We start from the raw sequence: 19,062 nt of genomic DNA on the forward strand, positions 1-19,062 counted from the left end.
AGCATTATGCTTAGCTATGGCTGGATAATACACACGTACGTTTTACAAAATTCAGAAGGGTTTCATACATTTAGTCCGCTAACTGCAACAGATTTTCTTTGTGAAATAAATAATATGTAACAGGTTCATTTGTCTACGAAAATGATTCGTACAACAGTGAAAGCCTTTTCAAATGTTGCGCCTTTGTATAATGTCTTTATTTTTAAAATGTACAATCGTTTCCCAAACATAAGTACTTATCCACTTTTCTATACAATTAGTATGGCGACGGGCGTACTTAAGTTGGGATACCGACCGTACGAAAGAAACTAGGCTTATGTTAATTTTCGACTAGAATCATCACAAATTGGAATTCCCCCTTACCTTTATAACGGCATCTTCTTCATGATAGGAATCTTTTTATTCCTTACAAAAAAGAGTCTACGTTAAATTCAAACATTCTCCGGGTTGATTACCGAGCGCCCAGGAGGCCTGATTTCATGGAGCCAATTGCCGTTCGCGCGCAGGCGAAAGTGATCACTTGGGTGATATTTTTTAAATGTAATCTTTTTTCGATACTTTTTTACACAGTTTACTGGTTAAATATACTCATTGTATAACGGTATATTCTAAAAAGGTACGAGTGTTACCTACATCAACATGCCATGGTGTCAAGGCCAATGAATCTGAATCAATTGTTTGAAAGATTTAAAACGCCTCACATGATGTGTCGCGGCCCACGAGCTTAGGGCAAAAGTACCGTTTGTGACCGCTGTAGGTTTTGTAGCCATTTATTGTATTAAAATAATTTATTATATACAAAAAAATATATACCTACCATAACAAACGCAATTGAATACCGTATACATTTTTTCAATACTGAAAAAATAGTACATTGCAAGTGTTCCGAATAAGATCAGAAAAAACCGTTCTGGAGTTACTAGCTAGTCAATTTTGCTAATCACTTTACGTGATCTAGTCGAAAGAGACTTGCAGCGTAAAATTAAGAAATAAGTTACAAGTCCAGTGTCGCAGTGCGACTTGCACCGACGTCGGCGCCGCGACGCCCTGCACGCGACCAATTATTTACTGCTAACTATAACTATTTCAGGACCTACTTACGAACGTTTGTTGAATGCTAATGGCATGTAAGGGGTTATATAAATGTGGTTAGGTTTTTCAAGATAACGGCAGACGAAATTGTCGTAAGTATTCAGTCTTGTGCGTGATTTTAATGAATGAATCTGTTTGCGTTTTTAGGGTTCCGTGCCTCAAAAGGAAAAACGAAACCCTTATAGGATCACTCGTGCATTTATCTGTCTATCTGTCCGTCTGTCACAGCCCATTTTCTCCGAAACTACTGGACCAATTAAGTTGAAATTTGGTACACATAGTTATTATTATGTAAGTTTGTGACCCAAAGACGGACATGTACCGTAAACAAATGGATTTTAAACGTGAGGGCCACTTTTGGAGGGTAAATAGAAAATTACAAACTAAACTTTATCAAACTATATCGTGTTACATATCAAATGAAAGAGCTTATTTGCGAATCTCAGATATATTTATTTTTATTATTTTAAAATAAATAGTTTAGAAATTATTGAAGAAAACTGCCAAAAAATGACCAATCAAACGACTATGTCCGAAATTACTGGCTCTAAAATTATGAAAAAAAAATACGCAAAATAGGTCTTTACCTATAGCTGAAAGGAAAATCTATTAGAAATGTGCAGTCAAGCGTGAGTCGGACTTAATTACTTAGTTTTTGGTCCACCCCTAGGGATTTTTTAAATGCATTTCACTGACGTTTCACATAAAACAATACATTGTTAAACATTGTGTACGGAACCCTTGAAACTCGAGTCCGACTCACAATTGGCTGGTTTTTCGTTCTTTCGGACTTCAAGATTGGTCTACTTTTACGTAAAAGTTAATATGAACATGAATAAAAATTTAAATTAAAAGCACTCAATATAATATTTTGACTAAATAATGTAATCCTTGTATGGAAAACACACCGAGGGTTTCGTACTTTTTAGTATTTGTTGTTATAGCGGCAACAGAAATACATAATCTATGAAAAATTCAACTGTCTGTCACGGTTCACGAGACACAGCCTGGTGACAGACAGACGGACAGAAGACGGTCAGGGGAGTCTTCGTTATAGGGTGTCCCTTTGGATACGGAACCCTAAAAAATAACAACACAGATTAAGTTGACATTTGATAGACTTCATTTAGTTTCACGATGTCTATCTCTAAACAAAACCTGAAAAGTTAGTCCAACCTAAATAAGGTTAGCTATACCATCGTATCCTATCTCTGCATTCTAAATTCTAGCTTGATCGCTTTAGTATGGTAATGTCCACTTAGCATAATCTACATTTCAAGGAATTTTCATCCTACAAGCCATGACTAGAAAATATATCGATATAAGATCTCATAATATATTTTATCGCATGTTGAATAAAGAATAGTATATTACAAAATATATAAAATATTTGCTCTACGTACCCCAAAAATAGTATTAATTATTATCAAAAGATGGATCAGTAGTGAATGCATAAATATTTATTAAGTATTGTAATACATTTACATAAAGAAAGAAGCTTCGAAGATCATCTTCCCGTGTAGAAAACCATCAGCTGTATTTTGCATATCACTCAAGATTCCATGGGCATATCGCAACACAGAAGGCGAATCATAACTGTTCGTGTTATGATTTCACTCATTACATTCTTTGCACGTATAAAATAAAATCTCCTCACAATCTTGACAGCGTTGTATGAAAAATAACGTAAGGTATACATACATATTATACGGGCCCGTGTGTGGCCCGGGGAAATTATTAATAAACATAAAGACACAAAGGCTGGTTCTTCTTCTAAGTAAGTTCGCCAAGGTACGTGATTCCACTTCAAAGTACGTTTGTTTTTTATACATTTATTTTGTTATCAGAACGGCAAACAGAATTTTATTCTGTTTATTACACAATTTCTTGCAGTATTTCTTGTCTAGAATACCGAGAGTTAGCTCCGGAGAAAGCAATCGAATTACAGTTGAAACCATTTATTTATGTGAAATCGCTGGAACAGTAGAATATTACTTGGCGAAATGAAATTGTGTTTTCATTTGGCTATTTTAGATTTTGAAAATACTAGTCTGCTTTCAGTATTAACTTTTATACATGTTAACACTACTTAAAAATAGTTATTAGTTTTACAAGGCAGTGGCTTAGCGTGAACCACAGCTGCGAGGCCCTGTTCAATGTGTTTTCCCAAAGTAATAAAAAGGTTGGCTTTGAGAGGCCCCCCTAAGTGCGTGGCCGTGGGCGAAGGCCCCTTTCGCCCACATCTAGCTACGCCACTGTTGCAACAGGATAAAATTGTTAACCTTTTTGAGCATTGAATTTGACCGATGAAATACAAAAAAAAATCATCACACCAACGCGAGGAAGATAATACATTCCTATCACATCCAAATGAACGCTATCCAACATATAATCATTCAAAATCAATAAGTACACTTAAAAGTCAATTCAAAGCAACTATAACAATATTATAGTCGCATATGGTTGCTTGGAAAAATAACAAAGCAAATTAAGTAAGTCCCGTAAAAATTATGTTACTTGATATGGTAAGCGCACCACATTATTTCGTTACCTACCTCCGCCCACTCTTATTTTCGTTACAATGCCAATGTTAATAAAAAGAAATACGAAAGTTGGGCGCGTACGCGTCAAATGAAAAAGTTATGGCACGTGATGATACTGCAAAGACTGTAGAGCCATCTGCTAGGTGCTACACCAAACTAATTACAAACTCCCCATCTTCCTCAAACACTAAAATATTCTCCTGCAAACGTCACCTCGCGAGCTACTTGGACAGAATAATAATCTCACCTTTGAGATTAGATACTCTAGTTATTAGTCATCAAATTTTTGTAGGTAGGTACTTACAAAAAGTGATTTTAATTAATATTAAAAAGCTTACACTTCTGACTTGAACGGCATTTACATAAAAAAAATCTATAATCAAAATTGAGCCGATTTTTATTCTGTTGTAGTTTAAATTCTTTTCCTTTTGATAAAATTTGGTAAATTTGAAGACATCTCCCGTGCTTGATGCTGCCGACATGACGACAAAGAAAAATCGGCTTAATTAAGTTAATGGTTCCTGAATATTATCTATAAAAAAATATTGTTTTCTGAATACGAAAATGATGCTGCTTCGTAACTTTGTTATACAAGTTAATAGAATAGGAAAGTTAATCTTAATTTGATTTAATAGAATAGGAAGGTAACTAATAATGACTCGTAATTTTTTAGAGCAGTTATCAAAGTGTTCCAACGGGTGTTGCCAATGGATAACAAGAAGAAGTGACCAAGTCTAGCTAAGAAATTTAGCAACAATATTTATTTAATATATTCTGTTCTGAGTTAGCGTATGAATATACCGTCAAATCTGGCCAAAGCTATTATTTTAAATTAAACATACAAATTCTAAAATTACAAACTGGTAAGTAGAAAAACGTTACAACGCGTTAATGTAAGTTAGTTTTAAAATTAGAACAAGTAACTAAAATCAAAACTAGATATGAAATAGTAACGATATGTGACGCTCCACGGCAAAAGGTACCTTATGGCCGCAATAATATTGGAGCGGCGTTAATAATAGCGTAAGCGCCAACAGCCATACGGTACCTTTTGCCGTGGAATGTCACATATCTTTACTATTTCATATCTAGTGAATGTCTAATTCGTTTCCCGAATCGCGCCGTTTATTTCGCAAATCTTCTCCCTGATGTAATATACGCTTCCGTTTAAGTATCACTCGAGTACCCGAGGTAAATTACCTCATGCATTATAGTGCAAAGACGATCACTGTCTAAACTTCGCGAGCTATCAAATAAGTACCTAATATGATATTCATAGTAAACTGCGGAGTGCGTCGGAGCAAGCTCGTCAACATTATTGCGTGCTCCGGGAGGATGAACATGCTATAAAATTGAACTGCCTTTTAATGTCCTTTTAAGTGATAATATTCGCCATGAGTGCGACTCCCTCCTAGGGCTGCCACGGGCCACTGTGAATATGATAAATATAATTTTTAGAACCTGTAAGTACCTGCTTTATACCTGCAAATGTATTATTACCAGAATCTTAATTTAAACGACACTTTAAAACTTTTATTATATATATTAGCCACACAACAGTTTCTTAAAGATAATTTTTGTTCCAACATAATTGAAAAAAAATATGTGATTTCTGATTTCTCTGACTTAAAATAACAATCAACATTTAATAATTTGAATTATTATTGGATCGATTGTGAGTCCAATTTTTATGTACTGGCTCAGTTCAGGATGCCGAGTTTCGTCTCATATTTCTAACCGCTAAGTTTGCCAAAAATTTTCAGCGTTGTTTTACGAGCTTTATGATTTGTGAAAGGTCATAGAAACACTTGAGGCAAAATGAAATCCTACCAGCCTCTATTTGAGCAGTTATTGGCCACTCATTGGCTCAGCGAATTGACGCTAAAACGCAATATCCTGCTGCAATGTTTAAAAACTTCTTCATATGGAACTTTGACGGCTTTTTGTTTTAATTTGCTTAGTTCAAACAATGTGTTTGTTGACTGACGGTCTCTTCCGAGCGCTTGAGCACGATTGTTCTTAAATAAATAACAACAAGTTAGTAACTTTACTCTTCATCATCATCATCAGTCGTTCCCTCAATGCTGAGGATCGTGACATCATGTCCTAATGTTGCTGACCAGTCTCTTCCATAGGCTTCTGTCACCCGCCATATGTACGGCTTCCTGCAGATGTAGATGCAGCGATGTAGTGACTTGTGCGCTCCATCTGGCGGGTGGTCTGCCGCGAGTCCTCTGGCCCTCAACTTTGCCCGTCATAGTCGTCATTTCTAGGCTATCAGGAGAACGTCGTGAGAGGTGGCCAAAATATGCAAGGATGCGGTCTTGACATATGGTCGACAGCCGGCGGTTTATGCGTAGCTCTTCTAGAATGGACTTACTCTTCATCATCATTTTGATAATAATTGTTACGTGCCAAAACCTCATTATACTGACGATATTAGAAGTTAAGTTGTTAGCGGCCTTATTCGTGAAGTTAGCGGCCCCAGATTTTAACCTGTTCGGTAATTTTTACACATTTACGAGTATAAATACTGATTAATCCTCAAACCATTTTTAAAGAGTACAAAGTAGATGTAGTTACGTTTCTACGTCGAGAAGATCATTTGCCTGATAACATGCATCATCAAACCATCATCATCATCAACGCAGCTTCTATAAAGACAGTATTGCATTAGGTGTAGCAAACATGCATTATCATCGAATTGAATTAAAGTATAGATATGTAAAGTGAATTTAGAAACGCGTAACTATATGTAATAATATGTATAACGGGTTCATGGCATAATTTTGAAACAATTAAGTTTATATAGCATCATAACTCATAAGTCATTAACGTTTTAAGCACTAAAATTTATGTTTTTCGTGCACTTTTAAAAGAAAATGCAGGCCATTGGGGTAGGTACCTAATGTGATTTAAAATATTTAGTAGTGCAGTCAATGTTCTAAGCTGCTATATATCTTTTTTTTTCTTTTTACTTTCAAGTGACTAATCAGTTTTTCTTTACATAATTGTCTCACGGCCCGATTGAAACTTTAAGATACTTACGTCAAATATTACGGGTAGTTACGACATGGATTAGACATGTCAGAGTCAAAAGGGAAGTTTTTGTTTGAAGAAACGATATTTCAGTGTCAAAAGCGAAGTTTTTGTTTGAAGAAGAGACTCTGAAATATCGTATCTAGCCGTAATAATTGAACTATCTTAAAGTTCGTGTGGGCCGTTAAACTTACCACCTGTTAATCAACGTTATGCACGGCACAATACCAGCCCTATAAACTTATTAGTAAGTCTAATGTTTGTGCGACTAACCAAACAGTGTACCGTCATTAACTGGATCTAATTCATTTTGCATTAATGACCTAATACATAGACTACATAGAGTATGCCGGGAGTAACTGCTAATGTATGTTGTTAAATGACGTCAATCATCTAGGGTTACTGCAGTTTGATATCCCCAGAGTCTGCGTTACCCGACTCGTTGGCGCTTAAGACTGTTATTTATTACTTTCTACCCACGTAGGTATGCCTACACAATTTTTCCACGACATTTTTATTAAGATGATTTAGTCTTATGTATACACATACTCGTAGGAATATTTGGTTTGTATAGAACAATGGAAACGTTAAGTATAGAAAATCTTCAGTAAGTTTACCACTTTGTGTTGCGCTTAATTACTTTTCTTTGCGCTTTACGAATAAAATCAAAACTTTACATTACCGTAAAAGCAATGTTTATAAAAGGATTCGCACATACCGCAACGATATTGCCTGTATTTATGGAAAGAAATAAGAAAATTAGATTTGGGCTGGGAGAAAAACATTAAACGGAGCCTTTCATTTACATATCAATCGACGGGAGCACCTATATTATCGTAACCTAACGCTTCGCGTGTAAGAGACTGCGCTCATGGAATGTCCTAAACATTATATTACATTCCTTGCACGTAAAATATAATATCCCTACCCACACTCAGATGTACGCGCAGGCAAATATCTAAATGTAATTTCCATGCGTTGTCCCCGCAATGTTTTCCCAGAAAATATTAACATGGAAGGCAAGGGGCTGAATCTCTCCTAAGTAAGTTGCAAAAAATGTACGTGATTTTACTTCAAAGTCCCTTTTGTCTTTATGAAAGAAAGGCATAAAAGTACAGGTACGTGAATGGCACATACAGAAAAATTACGCCGCGTAATGATGATGTGCCCGCACTTTCCTTAAAAACAAAATATTTATATTTTCCCTTCACGGCGAGACGCGGAGATGGGCTCAGGAACTTTACTACTGCCTGTCTGGGCCTGATTCACTTTTTCCTCACCAAAAACAAGAAAGTAGAATTCGTAATGCTTCGGCTGCTGTTATTTTCAGTAAGGGATGGCGTCATTGCTGTTGAATCCGTATTTATTATTTAGCGGTGAGGGTTTTTAAAAGGTGAACCGCCTTTAACATTAGACACACGCGCAAGAAAAAAAATGCTCTCATTTCAGTTGGTACACTGGTAAGCAGCTTAAATAATCCACAAAGAGTATTGATTGCTGTATCATATTTATATTTAAACAACAACATTCAAAGTAGATACTTGGCTGAGTAAACATTTAAATAAATAAAAACTCTAGACTAATTTATGCATTTTTTACTACTCCTCACAATTCAAAAAATTATCCTAAATTTTAAAGGTTATGTACTACTAATATGTCTAACAGAAAACGTACTACTTAAGGGAAATATTACCGCAACTCATCACTAACCTTTACGTAACTAAATTTATTACTTGATAGTTTTATTTAAATTTGCGGCCAATGGTCTGGAAGTCTAGTTTCTCAGTCATCTTACTGATTTTAAATTATTCTAAACAATGGATATTTTTCGTATTGTATTTGAGCGAGATGAATAGTCCCAGTTTAATTTTAAGTTTAGTTATGTAATATGTTTATGTGGCTACTACAACACTATCAAAGTGCTGTTTTTAATGTAACAAAATAGCTGTAATAAGTACAATATCCCTAATAGAAGGATAACCTCCACCGAGCACCGCAGGGGCCCGCGGCGGGGGGCGTCGCTTCAGAGCACAGGAAATAACTTAACACCAATGCACGCTTTCTAATACACTCTTATCATTAAAGCAAAGCTTCGTTAATATCCAGCTGTTTCATTGAAGGGTTCGGACGTCTGTGTCTTGTAGCGGAATTACGCTTCATTTAATATCGAAATATTGAGTGAGTGTAGATAAGGTGCGTTGGGGCAAGGTGATTGCTTTTGTTGTTCACTGCCCATTTTTATTGCACTGTAGATTTAGATTATATTAGTACCTAATAAATTTATAATTAATTTAGTAAATTACCTAGCTGAACGCATCGTTGGCAACTGTTGTTAAATTTAATAATTATAAGTAATAATAAAGTGTAATTATATTATTAAATTTAACAACAGTTGCCAACGATACGTTCAACTAGGTAATTTACTAACTTTCCCAATTTCCCCATGGAGTTATGAATCAGAATACATGAATTACACAAGCGAGGAAACTTGAATGTTTGTAAACATGCTTTGTGTAAAAGACGTAATCACCTGCGATTTAAGACGAAACAGGAGCTGAGTTTTAAATATTTTAGGTAAATATACCCGTCTCGCTAACGGAAGCGGCACCTAAAACTAGTGCGATAAGGACAAGGCGAAAAATCCTGCGTAAAAATCTCAAAAACCGAGGTTTTTTACTCCACTGTTTCCTCCTCCAAAACTTAACCAATCGTAACGAACTTTGGAAATCTAAATGACTATCGGCACGATTCGGGAAATGAATTAGAGATTAACTAGATACGATATAGTAAAGATATGTGACGTCCCACTGGTAAAGGTACCTTATGGCGGTTGGCGCTTACGCTATTATTAACGCCGCTCTAATATTATTGCGGCGCTATGCGACGTAAGCGTCGGTCGCCATTAGGTACCTTTTTTCGTGGAACGTCACATATCTTCACTATTTCATATTTATTGAATCTCTAATTCATTTCTCTAATCGCGGCACCAACCGCCATAAGGTACCTTTTTACAGTGGAACGTCACATTTCATATCTAGTGAGTGTCTAATTCATTTCCCGTATGAAATTATCTGTGTCGGAGCGTTTTGCTTTTTTGGCTAATTGATATAAGTTTTGAATACTACGCCTCTCATTGCGGCATTGTCAATGAGGCCATTTTGGCCATTTTTGAAGGGCTCTGGCGCCTTAAAAAACAAAAATATCAAAAAAAGCAAAACGTCCGACACAGATATTGACAATATTAATCTATGTTGAAAAAATCATTGCTCTAGCATCAAAACCCACGGAGGAAACAGTCGAGTACGTTTGTATAGAGAAATGACCACTCCTGTTGGCTATTAATAGTCCAATAACTCGTGTAAAGGATAATCACACCGGCAATTTGCAACTTTTCAGTGTTAAATGGTGTGTTTTACACGCGTTATACCAAGCCATCGTAATCCATCGGCTCGGCGGTCACCCGTATGGCACCCCGCCACAAATGCAGTAAGCCCTGTTTAAGTTTACGATCCCGCGTCTCCTGGCTTTACGACGCAGACTGCTGGCTACGGAAATATAGTACGCTGAAAGAGTGACCTGGGCTCCACAGTATTGCTTAAAGATATTGAGGTGACACTACCTCCTGGCTAAGGGCTCATTTAGACGATGCGAGAACTCGCATGTGAGTTTCATTACATTGCGCGGGTTTTGATCGGTCGGTTGAATTAGACGTAACCAACCAATGTAACTAAAGCCGCTTCTGAATAAAATGTAGCTGCGGTTCAGGTTAGGTAATTATTGTAGCCCAGGAAGGATACGGTTGCGCAAAATATTAAATTATAATAGCCAGATTTTTTTAGATAGGTATCATTCTAAAAAAACTTACAGATAATATATGCAGGAATCTCACAAAAATTGTCTCTCACAAAAGTCCAAACATGTCTTTATATTCGGCTAGTAATAAACAATAGTATGTAGTACTTTGTTAAGATGCATATTAAATGACCTAAAAATATATATTTTCATAAAAATCTTACAGAAAAAACATATGCTTATTGACCATACATACTTGTACTGGAAAGCATATAACGATATTTAGTTGGATTTTAGTTAGTACGTACATGGCCACCTCCTGTCTCCATCATCAGATCAGGTCGATGGTACCATAATATTGCATTGTCATCCGATTTATACATGCATGCAAAATTTCAGCTCAATCGGAAACCGGAAAGTGTATCAAATTTAACTTGCAAGATTTGATTACACACAGACAGACAGACAGACAGCCAACGGTCAGGTGAAACTAAAAAATAATAGTAGTTTTTGTAATAAACTGTATGTGCAATAATATATTTCGCGACAACATATTTCAATATTAGTCGAAATAATTGCCCCATAGTTCTGGATTTCTGCGAACATGTTAAACGAGAATAGATTTTTAATGCATATTCAATAAAAACAATCTAATAGACAAATTGCAATTAGTAAATAAATACCCAGCCGACAAAACATTTAAAATACGACCGGACTAGATGCTCTCCGTGCTTAATTGTCCAAAATACTCAGCAGAATAAAATTAATGACTAAGTTGATTATTAGAAGGAGTTCTCGGACAAAAGTGATTGTATTCTCCCTGGCACGGTGGGGGGGGGGGGGGGGCGTGGAACGGCGGGTTCGTTTAAAGAAGTAATTACTGAAACAGCAAGTTCGGGCGATCCTGCGGTGACGTCGTTAGTATGCGCCTCGCGTCACGCCGGCAGAGGCGATAACGCAAATTCGTTTTACCGAACATCTCGCTAATAGAGTTTCACTAATTTATAAGGCCGTTAAGCCTCAGGCCGTTTAGACCGGACCTGCGTAAAACTGTCCGCGGTGGACGTAAAAAGGATTTGATGGTAGGCCCTGTTACATATTTGATGGAACTCGATCTTTCGCCGCGCGGCTTCGAGGTGAACGCGTTTAATTATGAACAGTTTCTCTGGAATTATACGAATTCTTGCTCGGAAACCCTGCTGAAATAACAGATTGTTTTGCTACTTTGTTAATAAATTTAAATTGTTTGTACAGAAATAGTTTCTATGGTTGTGAAATAGACACAACAGACATAACACTGAGAGGTGTATTGGTCTATCTATTAGGTGCTAGTGGGTTCATGTGCGTTATGACAGACGTTTTTAATTAAAATCCCTATGTACTTAAATAAGCTACACGCCGACGTTGCACCTGGGGTGCTTTAAATTACCGCGACAAACTTCATAATCTCAGGCAGGATGGTAAAAAATGCTTCCACAACAAGCCAGGCCATATTTAATAACTTAAACTAAAGAAGAGGACTCTCCGCAGATCAATTTTATTATAGTCAAACCGTAAAAAATCTGCATCGATTTTGATAGCCCACACAGTACAAGTGTCATTTTAAACGTCAAACTTCTATGAAATTATGATGTATACATAACACTTACACTGCGTGGGCTATCAAATCCGCTGCACACTTTGTTTGGTGCAACTATAGACAACTTCTTGCATGAAAATAAGATTGTTAAATCTATGAGATTAGTTTTACGGTTAAGAACATATTCGGTATTTAAAATGTTTGCGCAAATAACTCGCTCTTAACAGTTTCAACTGTCGTCGTTGCCAGTCGGCTGAGGACTACGCGGTATTTTTTGCGTGGTTAACACAAAATTTATGTGCAAGCGTTTTGTTGCAGGATAGTTTATTTCCGACCCTTACATTGCATTGTTTAATATGATATTAAATAAAATGGAAATCATATTCTCTTTTTCCGATTTAATAATATAATTTTCTCTCTTCTTCCTCGCGTTATCCCGGCATTTCGCCACGGCTCATTTAATAATATAATTTTATTTTGATAATTTGTTCAAGCAATATTGTGGTGGTATAGGTGGCGTAGTATTAATTATACAATATTTTAATGCATAGAAGAAAAAACAATGAAAACGGTTGACTGTGCGAGGAGGATTTTATACAAAGTGACCCAGTTTCATTACTTGTGTATACGTGGTACCGCCGTAGACTGTTTTAAATTAACTGCTTTTCTCAAAGTATGACTAGTTTTAACCAAAAGCCTGATATGAAATAAAATTTACATTTATAAAAAAGGACAAGTAATTCTACTAAAACTCGTGTTTTATTAAAGGCCTTCCATTTTATTTTATTTTGAATAATTATCAAACTGCAATTGTCATGGCAAGTTTTAAAATGGTAACGGTATATTTTCAACAGCCTACAAAATGTTTATGTAGGTAATTAAAAATACACGAACCGTGTAACAATAGCTAATTTTCAGCGCTCTTGATAAAACAGAGGAACAGTACCTACCCAATCTGGGTATGTAATTATTATTACCATCCGTTTTTTTTTATACATATGATTTACTTACCTAAAATCTGCTTTAAAGTCAGTGTCATTTCAGGAGGAGCATCCCGCTCTTCTCTTGTCGTACTCATTTAAGCAATAATTGAGTACGGAAAACCAAGAGTACTCAGGCCTCGGCTCAGTAAAAGGAATGCAGCAAAATAACACTTTCGAAATAATATTTGTTAAAGAATATTTTTTGTACACGATTGTAGTGTTTTACAAAGCATACTTTAGAGTGAAATCCATACAGAGGGCAGATGGAGGAATGGACGTGGCATCCGGCAGCCGCGGGCCTCGAGCTCTAACTCAGATTTATATCGTGCAGGAAGCGTCGTTAAAAGTGGCCGGAAATCACATCAAGACGCCTTTGCGACCACTCGCGGTCCACTCGCTGCAGTAAAATGTATAATATATAGCCGGTACATGTATACTTAAGTAGATTACTATCAATGTTTGAAGCTAGTCGTCTTGCATTTGCACGACGGAAACATCCATTCATAGAAAAGTAAGTACATGTGTGGGAGAGAGAGTGCCGGTAATTGTAGTACATCTAGCTCGCGAAGTACTATTGGTGCATGTGCAATGCATAGTTGCGTCAAATATGATATTTGCTTGATATTGATCATATTAGTATATGATCAATATCAAGCAAATATCATATTTTTACTCTCCTTTGTTGCTCCAAGCGTACCTATATCTTGCTTGCACCAATAATAAGTTCGATCGAGATGCTTGGGCAATGATGTCAAAATAAGATAAAGTTAACATTAAGTTCGAATCGACGGAGCAAGCGCGCGTGTAGCACTTTCCGCTACACGCTTATAGGATTTAGTTGCTACGATCACCCACGGCGTAGCACTTCGTAGCCTAGCTACATCGTTAAAATTATTTAACGATTGTTTTGGTACGACCTTGATGATCGCTCACGTTGATTGGAGCACGCGAAATGCAATGAAAGTGGGTAAACCCTCGATTTATGCGCATGAGACGCCTTGACGCCAAAATAAACTAATTTGACTAGGTAATATATTAGGTACCCTATTTCAACGTACATTTGAGATTTGACCTCAAAATGATATCATAATATTCTAATTTACTTATCATTCGCGCGTGCATTTCGCTAATAGGCTGTCGATATATTCATTGGCACAAGCGAGACGCACGACAAGATGTTATCCTTATCTCATAAGTTCTGTGTACCCATTTCTGTACGTACACTGGTTTTATTAAAGTGTCTTGCACGCGGAAGCCAAATAATGGTAATACGCAGATGCCGCCAGCCGTTGCTTTGACCTTCGCCCTTCCGATAGTTCAATTTACCTGTCCCCTATGTTTTTACTTCCCTTTAATACAGCGGCCGATCTAAATTCATATGACCGGGAACACATTTGTGTTCGGAATACTTTCGCTTCCAAAATGCTACGCGGACGAGTAGGGGAAGGTGGGATAAGACTGGGTATGCTTATCGTTTAATGCCGCATAGAAATGTCACAATAACTCCAGAATTCGCCTGCCTTGCCCTGCCCGCCTTTTTGCTTTCGTTTATTACCTATCCTCTTAAATATACGTTCTTTATAAAAAGATCATTGTTAAATTTATTCTAATGATGTTGAAAGTAAAACATTCTGCTCCATATAAAAAATAAGCCTAGCCAATTGTAAGTCTTGAATCGTAACGTAGTATCACACTATTTTAATAAGCTTCTAATAATACTATTTGTTGATATGCTGTTTTATAATCAAACCATATTATGTTCTAAAAAAAACTATTAAGTGTTTCATTTAATTTTTTGATTATTTTAGGGGCAACAACAATACATAGCTAATCACCGAAGATTTTCAACTCTCCATTGCTGCTTGAAAGAAATGCAAACAGTCGGATGAACCGTGGAAGTTTTAAGATGGTTCGCTTTTTATACAAAAAACAATTGCGTTATATTAAGTAATTCATTACTTGATATAACGCAATTTTTTTTGTATGGAATGCGAACCACCTTAAATAGAGGTCCAGTCAGCATCCTTTAGAACGAATCCTTAGAAAGGATCTTTATGTAATGTATTTAGTAATTGCTAATATTTTATTATGGTTGGGCAATTCATTAAAAAAATCGGATGACCACATTTTGCCCCCTACCCCGTCTTGCACCACTCTCTCTTACGGCCGCCTCGGTTCGTTCGAGACACAATTGCGCGTGTTTGCATTTTTATCTACTTGTTTTCGTGGGGTGAATACGAATGCTGCCTTTGTTTGGACGTTGCATAGGTAAATATTAATATCTAGTTGGAACTGTCTCCGTAACAATATGAAATAAGCGGAGCGTAAAACATAATTTCGCCCATCCAAAACGAGAAACTCCCAGTAGGTACTTGTACAGGGTGAAAATATAGAATTCACAAATTTCTAGTACCTACCGTTAACTAGTTGTAGTTTCATAATCGTCAGATGAACCGTGTTTTAATTTTTAACCAATTTAAAAAAAGGAGGTGCTCTCAACATGCCTAATATGCAGTCTTCGAAAATTTTTGACTTCTTTTGCAACAATACCTACAAAAACTAATCCAATATCACAATCTTACACGGATCGACTACCTTGACGGACCAACCCTGAAATCTCAAAAAAAATATTTAGCCTAATACAGCCAATTTTTTTTGGCTATTTCGGGATTGGTCCCATAGTAAAAGTTGCTCAGTGTAATCCCAAAACCTCCTTGGCAAAGGGAATGCACTTATTTTTTGGCCACCCTGTTTCTGTAGGTAATATTAGCCAATATTGCAATTATACTGGCAATTAGGAAGTAGCCTAATACTAGTAGGAATTAGGCGACTAAATAAATGCCTTTATCTGGATTCGAGCCCGGGACGCGAAAACCGTATCACATTGTCGTTTATGATATATTATCTTGCATTATGAACAATGTAGTATAAACAGCGTTATATCTCAACATCTCAGCACCAAGAACCTCTGTCATAAACCCTGCATCACCGTGCAACGCTCCTCCGCATGTATAAATCGGGCGGCCCATAAAATTCCGGTGCTCCGGTAATTAACACCTCGCACTATACCCGTAATAAGGAAAGAGGATCTACTCTATTATGAGTGGTCTGTCGTGCGTTCAAAGCTAATGAAGTAATAGAGGGGCCGCTGCGTTAATATGATAACTGTACACAAGTTACGCGTTTAAGTGCCTGAGGACGGTCGGGGGACCAAATTGAGTTCAAATTTCGTTTTAGTGCAAAACTTTAGTGTGACAAAACTATATCAGTTCTTGTGCAATTACTTTATTAGGTGGGATTTATTACCATCTTTTTTGGACATAATAATAGGTATATTTAATGATTAGGATTTAGTTATTACGATTTATAATACAAGTTGATTTTCTTTTTTAACCAAAATAATTATAGTTTTTTGCGATTTAAGAATGACTTCTTTCTCATATAAGTGCAAACAAGCACAGAAAAACCAAAATTAAAAAAAAGTTTACAATTAGTCGAACTGATATTACTATTGTACTAAAATAAAGTACCTAGGTATTATTATGAAAATCGTACTTACGTTAAGTTTTATGATGCAAAAACGGCCTAACGGAAAGTTTTCCTACAGTTTCACGACTTATTCGGGACGAAGTTGGGGGCATAGGCTAGGATAGTTAAAAGTGCCTTTTGAATTTTTGGCTAGATGCAGTTCCGGTACGGTATTTAGAAAACGTAAGGCAAACTAACAACACATTGTAATATGACATAACAACGACAAAAAGCAATTAGAATAGGTAGCAATTTACGGCGTGGCCCTGCCTACAGAATAGCTGAATCCTGGTAATTTGTGTGTTCATGACAGATATTTGTTATTGAGTTATGCATGTTTTCTATGTATTAGCATTTATTTATAGCATATAGTCACAACTTATTGACACATTCGTAGCCGATAACATGGGTTTCCCCGTATGCAGCGTAAATGCTTCGTAGCGGCAAAACGACAACGTGTCGTGATTAGCGTTGAATGGGTTTACTGTGGGGCTACGATGACTTGCGTAAAAATGTAGTCCCATAATTTAATTATAAAAGTTTGTACCCAAAATTTACGGGACCAAAAAAGGAATCATCCATAGGTACAAGGCATTCGAAATATTTTATAAAATTATTTGCTTTTTATAACGAGTTTCACTGTTTACGGATAATAATAAAATTGCGATGTGACATTTGCAAAGAATAGCCGTGTCTGCGATCACGGTCGCGAGCGCCATCTGTGGCGGGGGCGAGTCGTCACGTCCGCGCCGAGCTCCTCTCATGCAAGTAATCATAATATCGTAAAACTTTTGCACTTCGCCAAAAACCTCTTGAATCTTCTTAACATGATGTCTTGCAGAACTCTCGGCGGGTAATCAGAACTTAATGATAAGTGCGCCGCCTCGGAGCAGTACCCAAATTTTAGGGGTCACGTAAAATATTAAAATGGCGGCATGAAGTGGCCAGAGATTCATTGCTTTTTCCCTGTTTTTATTATACGTAAATAAGACACCCCAACGCGTTTGTGTGTTCATAACATAAAACCAAGTTGTAGTAAACTTCGTCTTCATGGTCTCGTTGGAGCTCTCGTAAATGTTAGTAAAGCTCTAAGTGCCGGCGTTACTTATGTTTTTTTTAAATGGAAACTAAGCTGGTTTATTTATTTAACACGAGTTAACCCCAAAATTATGGGAGAATGGTACATGGTAATTACAATTGAAGGAAAATTTGATCTGATTCTTATTAATAAAATAATGTTTTATGTTAACCCCTAAATACTATTAGCAGAAATATTATTTATACAAAATTTAAATTAATTTACAATTTTGTTGAAAAAAATACTTTGCGGAAACAAATTGAAATACCGAGAAGTGTTTCTTTAAGGGGTTATTAAGATTAACAAATTGCCTTCGATGTTTCTCAGCTAACAATCTGTTAGAAATGGGGTAGCGGAGTAAAAAGTGGCTTATTAAAAAATACAAGATGTTCGGTTTGGTCGTTAACAAAAAAGCACTTACCGCTTAATTTCTTGATCCTGGTTTTCAGCTTCAATAACTCTCCTGGAAATATGATGGCAAGTTAAACACAATAACAACAAAACATTGATAATAAGTAAATACCTATTCTCTTCAAAATACCTACGCCTATAACCGAAATTATATACAAAATAATTCACGTCCACAAGACATACCTATATTTTTCGTATCTCGTATCGTTTCTTTTTGTTTAGATTTTCTTACCTACCTATATTTACCGTATACCTATATTTATATACGTATACCGTATACGTATACCTATATTTTTTGTATCTCGTGTCTCGTATCGTTTCTTTTTGTTTAGATTTTCTTAATTTAAAATAACTGTTATCAGTCTGGAACAAATAAGTTGTCATTTGCATTTCGCTTGGCAAGCAAGTTTTATTTCTCCTAGCCAACTAGGGCGTTGCGTAGGTTGGAAGAGAAAAGTGCAAGTCTTATTATTTTTGAGAAAGAGTAGGCGTTATGTCATCACTTTAGAAATTCATATATTATACTGTCAGATACACCATAATAATACGTTAAATATATTGCAGACTATTAGCGACCCGACCCGGTTTCGTACGGCTCAGCAAATTATACACCTAAACCTTCCTTGTGAATTACTTTATTGATAGGTGAAAACCGTATGAAAATCCGTTCAGTAATGTTTGAGTTTATCGAGAACATACAAGCACACAAACAGCCAACGCGGCGCGTCGCGGGGGACTTTGTTTTGTAAGGTGTATAGGTAGTGATGTTTGTTCTTTTCCGCAAACTAACTATAGTTCGTTTTTTTAGCATTATAAAGAACTTGGAAGAAGGTAAGCGATTTTGGCATGTCTTTTAATTGAAAAACGTTTATTAAAAATCAGTAACTATCATTTATGAAAGCAGAAGAATATAAATGATCGTATTAGATTCATAATTGTTACATATTTGCCGTAACTTATTTTTAAAATGTGTTTTTCAATTAAAAGACACATCAAGATTGTTTACCTTATTTCTAA

The 19,062-nt window shown here is 36.2% G+C and overlaps 1 protein-coding gene across 1 annotated transcript in view; it reads right to left on the reverse strand.

The window, feature by feature from the left end:
* LOC134663649 (protein muscleblind) overlaps positions 1–18,074 on the reverse strand; it is a 402,754-nt gene extending 384,680 nt beyond the window's left edge. Inside the window, exon 1 of the mRNA XM_063520083.1 lies at positions 18,056–18,074. The gene's annotated coding sequence lies outside the window, so the exon portion shown is untranslated. The remainder of the gene's footprint in view (positions 1–18,055) is intronic.
* Between the last annotated feature and the right edge of the window lie 988 nt (positions 18,075–19,062).

Source organism: Cydia fagiglandana, chromosome 4 (assembly GCF_963556715.1).
Source record: "Cydia fagiglandana chromosome 4, ilCydFagi1.1, whole genome shotgun sequence".
Classification (NCBI taxonomy): Eukaryota; Metazoa; Arthropoda; class Insecta; order Lepidoptera; family Tortricidae; genus Cydia; species Cydia fagiglandana.